The sequence below is a fragment of the Podarcis bocagei genome (genome assembly GCF_964188305.1).
Source record: "Podarcis bocagei genome assembly, chromosome: 16".
In the NCBI taxonomy this organism is placed as follows: Eukaryota; Metazoa; Chordata; class Lepidosauria; order Squamata; family Lacertidae; genus Podarcis; species Podarcis bocagei.
Window position 1 is genome coordinate 2,894,246 of NC_138142.1, and position 9,148 is coordinate 2,903,393.

The following is a 9,148-nucleotide window of genomic DNA, read 5'->3' on the forward strand; positions in this document are numbered from 1 at the left end:
CAGAGGAGGAGGAGTGGAGACCACCTCCCCAGCCTGACCCTTCGATGGAGGAGGAAGAGGAAGATCGTATAGATTTACAACAGGGGTTTGCGGGAGGTCACAGCTCAGAGGCAGATGAGGGGGAAAGTTGGGAAATGATGGGAGAGGCGGAGCAGCAGCTGGCTGACACAGTGTCACTAGAAAGCCTTCCAGACCCTTCATCTCCCAGAACCCGGCAAGCCCTAAAAGTAGGAGAGCAAAGAGCTCAAAGGCAGAGGGCACAGAGGAGACACTGACCAATGAGGAAGTGGGAGAGAAGGGGGGTGGAGATTCACTCAGGACAACGCCATTATCCAAGAGGCTCTCTCTGTAAGGTCTGAAATAAAAAAGAACTGTAAGAAACTTTTCCTTGTCTTTATACTTTTCCGGCAACCAGCCAGGAGCCGCTGAATGCACCTTGACACATGCTAGGGTGTGCTCTGTGGCTTCCATGGATAAAACGTACACAAGCTGTAGAGAAATGTGTGGCAAAGCTATTAAAAATAAAAATACTTTTGATGCTGATTGGTTTATGTTTCTTTTTTTATGACTTGTCACCCAGAGCCCTTGCAAGTTGTGCATCTTGGCTTCGTTATTTAAGTCCGCTGTTACTTCCTGCCTTAACACACTGTGGCTGTATTTTGTGCTACCTAGTGACCAACGCCCATTATTTGCCAATAATAATAAAAGAATAAGAAAAGATTTAAATCTTTATAATGATGTGGGTGTTCTTAAGACCCTTTTGTGTTGCCTCAGACTGCATTTTAATTTCCCTGGTTTAGGGGATGGCATATTTGCAGCATTGCCAAAAGAAAAAAACAAAATAACATGAGAGATAGTACTGATAGAAATTGAATCCACTGCGTGCAAAGAAAGGCAAAAGACCTATTCTATTTCAGGTCAAATGGCTGTTCTTGTAATTTCCTGCATGCTGGGTGGTAGGAATGCTTGTAGTGCACAGAGCAGTCACTGCCTCTTTCCATCTCAGTCTCTCTGAAGGAGGAAAGCCCACATCAGTTGATTGACTTTCTTTGGCTGCTCCTCACTGACCCAGTGGCCGGCTTCAGGGATGAGCTGCACCTTGATGTTCTTGCACACCTTCTGCTCCATGGGTACGACAAGCCCTTTTTCCAAGAATACATCCTTTTCTCCCCAGATCAGCAGGGTGGGCACCACAATATCCTTGCACTTTGCACGAACCCAAGTGGACATGTTCCTGTAGTAATTCATGGGTGGTTCTAGACCCCTGTCCTTCGAAAGGCCATACAGGTAAGCCTCCAACTCCTCCTCTGTCAAATGATTCTGGTCTCCTGTCTTCTTGCTAGTCATAACAGACTTTATTAGATAGAAGTCATCTAAGGACCACAGGAGCTCTGGCAGCTTTGGCAGCTGGAACAGGAACATGTAGTTGGATCGCAGCAGCTGGGTGGGATATCGTGAAAAATATTCTGCTAAGACATGTGGTTGAACTGCATTCATAATAATAAGCTCCTCTACCAAATTGGGGTAACAGGCAGCAAACTCAGAAGCTATGGATCCACCCCAGTCATGCCCCACCAGGATGCACTTAGAAATCTCATTCTTCTCACTGGGGCTCAGAGCGTCAATGACACCATGTACATCTGCCAGCAGAGCTTCCCTCTGATAGTGCTCAGAACCAGCTGGTGCGCCGGAAAAGCCATAGCCCCGCAAATCGAGGGCCACCACCTTAAATGCCCGCTTAAACTCCTGCAATTGATGGCGCCATGCAAACCAGTTCTGGGGAAAACCATGCAAGAAAAGCATCAGCTGGGCTCCTTCCTCCTTTCCTGCTTGGCAGGGGGTTGGACTCGATGGCCCTTGTGGTCTCTTCCAACTCTAGGATTCTATGATTCTATGATTTCATAAATTAAATGTAACAAAAGGAAGGGAAAGAAAAGTGGAGATGCCGGGGATTGAACCCGGGGCCTCATACATGCAAAGCATGCGCTCTACCACTGAGCTACATCCCCGCGCCTGGCGAAGGGGCCTCAGGAAGGTTTTACAATGTAAATTGGACTATTCCACCGGTCTGTTTCCCTCTTCCAAAAGGTTCCTCTTTATCTTTACTTTTTTCGTTTCCTTTTTTCATTTCTGGCATTTCAATCTGAATTAGAGGCCCGGACGCTTCATGCTACGTCCTTCTCTAACCTCGAAGGAGCGAGATGGAATCTGAAGCTGCAGAAGTCATGCACAGAAGCTCCAGTGCAGCAGACGCAGCAACGGTTCCCTCCTCCTCCATTGAATGCAATCGATGCCAATGCTTTTCGAACGGCTTCTTGTCTTTGCAGGGTTTGTTGTTTCGTGTTACTTACAACCAACCAACCAGCTGCATATGGACCGTATGCAGCTATATGCCACGTCGGGCTGCACTTCGGGGTAACTTTCTCTACTTTGCAAAGCTGCCAAAAGAAAGGAAAAGACTTGGAAATATTCTTGCTTGTTGTTTTATCAGCGATTTGTGAAAGCCTTTGTTTCGGTAGCTCCTCGTTAGTATAGTGGTAAGTATCCCCGCCTGTCACGCGGGAGACCGGGGTTCGATTCCCCGACGGGGAGGCTGCAGATCATTTTCCTCCCCTGCAACATGTTAAGAATTATGGTGTTTCTTATCTTTCTCCTCCTCTCTAACCAAAAAGGCGGGCTGGCCATAAGTACCGGTAATATTATTATTGCGTCGTGCTTTTCTTCTAATTTTCCGTAGGAAGCATTGGCTTGCAAAATAGATTATAAATGCAAAAAAATTGAAAAAAAGGATTGCTTAATTTGCAAAAAAGATAAAAGTAGTAGATTATGGGGGCATGAAATCATAGTGTGTTGGGTTTGTTTTATTTTGGGTGTGCATTTTGTACTTAATCCTAGGGAATTTATCTGCAATTTCTTTCCAGATTTATTGTTACTTATTTGCCCCTGGAAAGACACTTCTGGTAATTTTAAATAATCTATAATTATTTGAGCTAGGGAAGGTGCTCATGCATCAGAAATTTTTCCTCTTGTACCGCAGCTCTGGATCTTGGTGCCAGCCCTCAGCCCTCAAATATATACTAACTGGAGCTATAAGGAAGATAATTGCTGCTAATTAACAGCTTTTAATTATTGTGCAAGTAATAAAAAAGGTTTCCTGCCCTGTGTGTTAATTTGCTTAGCATAACATCACTCATTTCCTCCTGTTGTGAAAGTTCTGTGCTGCTTCTGGGATGAATATGATGGTGGTTAATTAAACTTATTATTTCCCATCTATTCTCCAAGAAGCTCAAGGTGGTATACATGAAACAATCCTGTGATGCGAGGGAGAGTGACAGCTCCAGTGTCACACGGTGAGCTTCATGGCCACCTGGCTCTGGGCCCAAGACCCCAGGGGCGCCTCCTCACCTGGCATCGTCTGAGAATCGTCTGAGGTTGAATTCTTCAACACTTTGGACAAAGTGGAAATTGTAGCACTGTGGACCCTCTTTTGCCTTGAGACCCTGGCAAATGCCCAGCATTACCATCCTCTGGTGCCAGGCCTGTGAACAATCACTGTCATAGAGTCATAGAATGGTAGAGTTGGAAGGGACCCCAAGGGTCATCCAGCCCAACCCCCTGCAAGGCAGGAATCTCAGCTAAGAATCCAGGACAGCTGGTCATCCAACCCCTGCTTCAAAACCTCCAAGGAAGGAAAGTCTACAACCTCTCAAGGGCGTCCGTTCTACTGTCAAACAGCTCTTTCCTGAGGTTTAGTTGGAATCTCCTTTCCTGTAATTTGAAGCCATTGGTTCAAGTCCTACCCCCCAGAGCAGGAGGAAACAAGCTTCTTCCTTCCTCCATGTGACAACCCTTAAGATATATGAATATTTTCCAGGCTACACATACCCAGCTCCTTCAACCGTTCCTCAATACGGCTTGGTTTCTAGACCCTTGATCATCTTGGTTGCCCTCCTCTGCACATGTTCCAGCTTGTCCACATCCTTCTTAAATGGTGGTGCCCAGAATTGGACACAAGATTCCAGATATACTTCTGTCGATTCAGCCTAGAATAGCATTCACTTTTCCCCCCTGCTGTCTCACACTGTTGACTCATGTTAAGCTTGTGGTCCACCAAGACCCCAAGATCCTTTTCTGCTATTACGCCAGGTGTCCCCCATCTTATATTTGTGAATCTGGTTCCTCCTGCCTAAGTGCAGAACTTTATATTTGTCCCTATTAAGATTCATTTTGTTAGTTCAGTCCCAGGTCTCCAACCTGCTAAGGTCATTTTGAATCCTGATTCTGTCTTCTGTGGCATCAGCTGCCCCTCCCAGGTGGTGTCATCTGCAATTTTAATGAGTATCCCCTTTATTCCTTCATCCAAGTAATTGATAAAGACATTGAACAACAATGGGTTCAGGACAAAACCGTACAGCACCCCACTGATCACTTTTTCCTGGGATGATTATGATTATTTATTGAAATGATATGTCACCCAATACCCAGCAGTCTCAGGGCAGTTCACAGAATAAAATCACAATGTAAAACCACAAGATACACAATCAAAACAACAACAACCCAATAAACCCCCCACAACCCAATAACCCTCCCATTAATTAGTACTCTTTGGATTCTGTCTGTTAACCAGCTACAATTTTTTAAAAAAATAATATTTATTGCTTTTAAAAGTTACAAAAAAGTAGAAAAAAGAGAGAAAAAACAAACAAGAAAACAAGAAAGAGAGAAACAATACAATATATAAACAATACAAGCCCACCCTAAACCCATTGAACTAAACAGATGAACAAAGCAAGACAAAAACAATTTAAAAACATCCCTCCTTTTCCATACTCTGTCCTTCATTCCCTTGTTTCCTCGACTTCCTCACACCTCCCTTCTTGTATCCCGCTTCTAGTACTTGTTTCAGCAAATCCTTTCCATCTTTCTCTATTTTCTGTCATATTATGAATAACATATTCTTTAACCTTATTTCCCATTAACGGTTGATTACTTATATACACCCAACTTCTTATAGCATTTCTGCTAAATCCATAAAATATCATTCCACCATTTTTCTGACAGTCATTACTTTAACAAAATTTCTAAATAAACACTTTAAATTTTCCATTAATCTTCCACTATCTCCTCTCCCTGGCTTCGGATTCTGCCAGTCCTTTCCGTCAGTTCCATATAAGCCATCAACCTGGTGCCCTTATATCCGAGGCTGTTAAATCTCTTCCAAGTCCCTTCTGCAGGTCTTCTTCATATTCTTTGATGCTCAGGAGCAAATCTTGGGAAAACTGCAGCCTAGCAATACTTTTGTTCCTTCTGGACAGTTCAGCCAAATTTCCAAAGTTAAAAGTAAAGTCCATAGAGTGTTTCAGAACGTATTTCAGGATTCCTCCAATTCTAGCGACCCCCAAAACTTCAAACTTCTCCAAGCCCAGGTCCATGTCCCAAAAGTCAGTCAATCCCTGGATAGAGGGTTCTTTCCAACTTTCCTTCTTCAATCCAAGCCAGGATCCTAGCCTCAAAATTTGACTTTTGCTAGATTCAGTCATGAGAGACCTTAATCTATAATCCTCAATCTGCTTCTGAGAAATTAAGGGTCCCGCTTGTACTACTTTTGGTTTCACATCATCAGCTTTCTCCTTTTCCTCCACCATTTTCACATCATCAGCTTTCTCCTTTTCCTCCACCATTTGTCCAACCAAGATATGTTCCTGTGTCAAATCCTGAGTTGTTTCTGTATTGACACTCACTTTTTGATTCAAATTAATCATGCTCTGTTCCAAGTTGTCAATTTTAGAGATCGCCTTCACCGTGGCGGTCAGACCCTGCTTTTCACGGAGCAAATTCCTCCTGATCGGAGGAATTCAGCCATTGCCGGAGGCGCCTCCCCGGAAGTAACCAGCTACAAATCCACCTAACAGTTATCTCGTTCTATTCACATTTTTACCAGCTTCTTCACAAGAATATGATGGGGGCCATTGTCAAAAGCCATAATGAAATCGAGATACACTACGTCCCCAGCATTCCCTTGTTCTCCTTTTGCATACATTTAACCTTTAATTTGTCACAGACTCAGATTTCATTTTCATTTGACCCCAGTGTTTACATCTTTTCTCCCTCTACACACATGCCCATCTATCTATCTATCATCTATCTATCTATCTATCTATCTATCTATCTATCTATCTCTTGTTGGTGTCCGTCTGGGAGACAATGGAGGAGTGCGCCTTTGGGGGTGAAGTCAAACTGTTGGGAGGTTACAGTGCCTGCTATGACTGTGGGACAGAGTCCGCGGCTCCCTTGACCAACTCCATCCTTTCTGCGGCTCCCCTGTGGCGCTCAGGAGCCCAGTTATGCACCCCTTGCCTGCAGAGCTGGCAGCCTCTCACCCTTTTTCTAACCCCCTCCCTTGTGGAGGGTTCCCTCAGCCTCCTCCTCCCCTCCCCTCCCCTCTCCCCTCTCGTTTGGTCAGCCGCAGCTGCCTCAGCTGCCCCCAAGAGAGGAGCACTGACCCCTCTCGCTCTCCAGGCTTCAGCGAAAGCCTGCATTTGCCCCATAGGACGCACACACATTTCCCCTTCATTTTTGGAGGGGAAAAAGTGTGTCCTATAGGGCGAAAAATACGGTAAGTCTCGCTGAGCTCAAAGGGACTTACTCCTGTGTAAGGCTGCAGTCTGATACTCACCTGGGATTATGTGCCATTGAATTCAATGAGACCAGACCCTCCAAGTGTCCCTATTTTCCAGGGACCTCCCTGTTTCTGATTTGATCCCAGAATGTCCCACTTTCCCTTGGATGTCCCTGTTTTCATTGGAGAAATGTTATGTACTGAGTTGAATAGGATCCAAAATGCAGCAGTCTGATTGATCCTAGAACAATAGGATCCAGAATGCAGCAGTCTGATTGGTCCTAGAACAATAGGATTCAGAATGCAGCAGTCTGATTGATCCTAGAACAATAGGATTCAGAATGCAGCAGTCTGATTGGTCCTAGAACAATGCAGCAGTATGATTGGTTGGCAGGAACCATCCAATCCAGCTCCAAATAGAAGAGAATCCACAACCTGATTGGCTTACAGTAGAATTCCGGAATTAGCCAATCATGTGCAGCCCATTGTGTAAATAATGTATATAAAGCAGATACTTCGAGGGGACTTCCATTCAGTGGCGTAGCGTGGGGGGTGCCAGGGGTGCCGGCCGCACCGGGCGCAACATCTGGGGGGGCGCGCTCGCTGCCTCCGGAGTCGCCGAAGAGCCTCGGGCGCAGGCTGTAGCGGAGCCGCATGTCTCGCGGAACCGACGAGCTGTGCGCGCGTCCGGGCTGAAGCCGCCCGGCAGGCAGCGGCTCTCAGCGCTCGCCGCGGAGGACGCGCCAGGCAGCCCCTCCTCACAGCCCCGCCTCCGCCGCTGCTGCTGCAGCTGCTGGGCCGTTGCATTTTCCTCGCCTCTCTGCCCCCCTCCTCCTCCGGGCAAGCGGCATCGTTTGGACGGCAGCGCCAGCGGCAACTCGCAGGTTAGGGGTTAGGGGGGGCGCAAATTACTTGCCTTGCCCCGGGTGCTGACAACTCACGCTACGCCGCTGCTTCCATTCATTCCTCCTCACCACTATGAGCTGAATAAAGAGCATGAAATCACTTTGCTACTCGGAGTATATTTCAAGAAATGTTGGAGGGGAGGGGAGACTTTACTCTGAGTAAACACGCACGGAGCAGTGTGTTATTAAGGGAATCCACCCCCCCCCCCTTTTGCTGCCCAGGGCAAGGGCGACGCCTCCTGCCATTCAGGTACAAAAAGCGGACCCAACTGGCAGCTGAACCTGCGAATGAGCTGAGACTTACTTAGTTGGTGCGGCATATGCTGCACAGAGATGTGAGCGATAGGCTTAGAATTTCATTTTACAGCAAAATATATACAAAGTTATACCCCTCCCCCCGTGGAGAGGTTAAGAAGTGGGCCGTTTAATACTAACAACAAAATAAACTTTAGGCAAACACATCATAGTGAAGTAGTACCAGCCGGGAGAAGCCAGCATTTATCTGCCGAAATAGCTCAGTTGGGAGAGCGTTAGACTGAAGATCTAAAGGTCCCTGGTTCGATCCCGGGTTTCGGCAGACCTTGCTTTTTTAAAAAAAGACCTCCTTTCCTCCCCAGCTGGCATTTTCCTGCGGTCAGAAATGTCTTGTGCAGCGCAGTGCAAAAAAAGAAAGGGGGAGCTGGATGTTTTTCACATTGCATCTCATTGCATTTCAGGTTGGCGGGAGCATGAAATCCCCCCTCTCGCCGCCTTGCAATGCTTAAATTAACTAAGGACGTTTTCCCGGGACGGCGGGGTGAACAGCCTTAACAAAGAAACTGGTGAGATTTAGATTTCGCAGAGGCTTCGTGAACCCAGCAACTGTTTGATCCTTTCGTCTGCTAGGAACTAACTGTACCTTTTGTTTGCGTGAATGAATGAATGAATGAATGCAACTAAAGCGCAGGTTTTGCATTCGCGGCTCCTAAGTCGCTCCTCGTGTTTGCAAACCGCTCTGCTTGCCCTCGCTGCCAGGCAGCGGCGCACAGATCCACCCGACTGCAGCCTCAAGTGACGTTTTTCTGATCCCTGCGCCAAGCTCTTCCTCGTTAGTATAGTGGTGAGTATCCCCGCCTGTCACGCGGGAGACCGGGGTTCAATTCCCCGACGGGGAGGTTCTACTTTTGCCTCTTTCCAACACATTTTAAAAATTAAATGGGGGGGGGGGGGGAGAGGTGTTCAATATTCGGTGAAATGCAGCCTTTCGCCCTTTTTACAGTTAAAATGTCCTGTTTGCTGGAGCGCGTGCTTTCTTTCTTCCTTTGCCTCCATTGCTCAGTCATGAAATGCTACCATTTGCACGCGCGGACACGAAGAAGTGACACGCGCCAGGTGCAAAGGTGTGCAAGCACATCTCTAGCTTTCTTGCATTGTTCCCCACAACATGAGCGCTGTTTCGTGGCCCTTCTTGAAAGGGGCTTTTGTGCAGTTAATGTGCCGCATGTTCTGCACTGCGCGGCAGGTGCGCTGCAATGCGTTGCTTCTCTCTACGTTGCACAGCTTGGGCGCACACAGGGAGCGCTTAAACTTTTAATTCGGTTATGTACATTTTATTTCCTCCGCCGCTTTCACCCCCCGCCCCTTC

At 46.7% G+C, this 9,148-nt stretch overlaps 1 pseudogene across 1 annotated transcript; it reads right to left on the minus strand.

Moving 5' to 3' along the window:
* Positions 1-919: 919 nt before the first annotated feature.
* LOC308575566 (epoxide hydrolase 4 pseudogene) lies at positions 920-3,412 on the minus strand (annotated as a pseudogene). Its single transcript has 2 exons — positions 3,406-3,412; positions 920-1,826 (listed from the first exon to the last, which is right to left on the minus strand). The product of its transcript is annotated as an epoxide hydrolase 4 pseudogene (transcript).
* Positions 3,413-9,148: the final 5,736 nt, after the last annotated feature.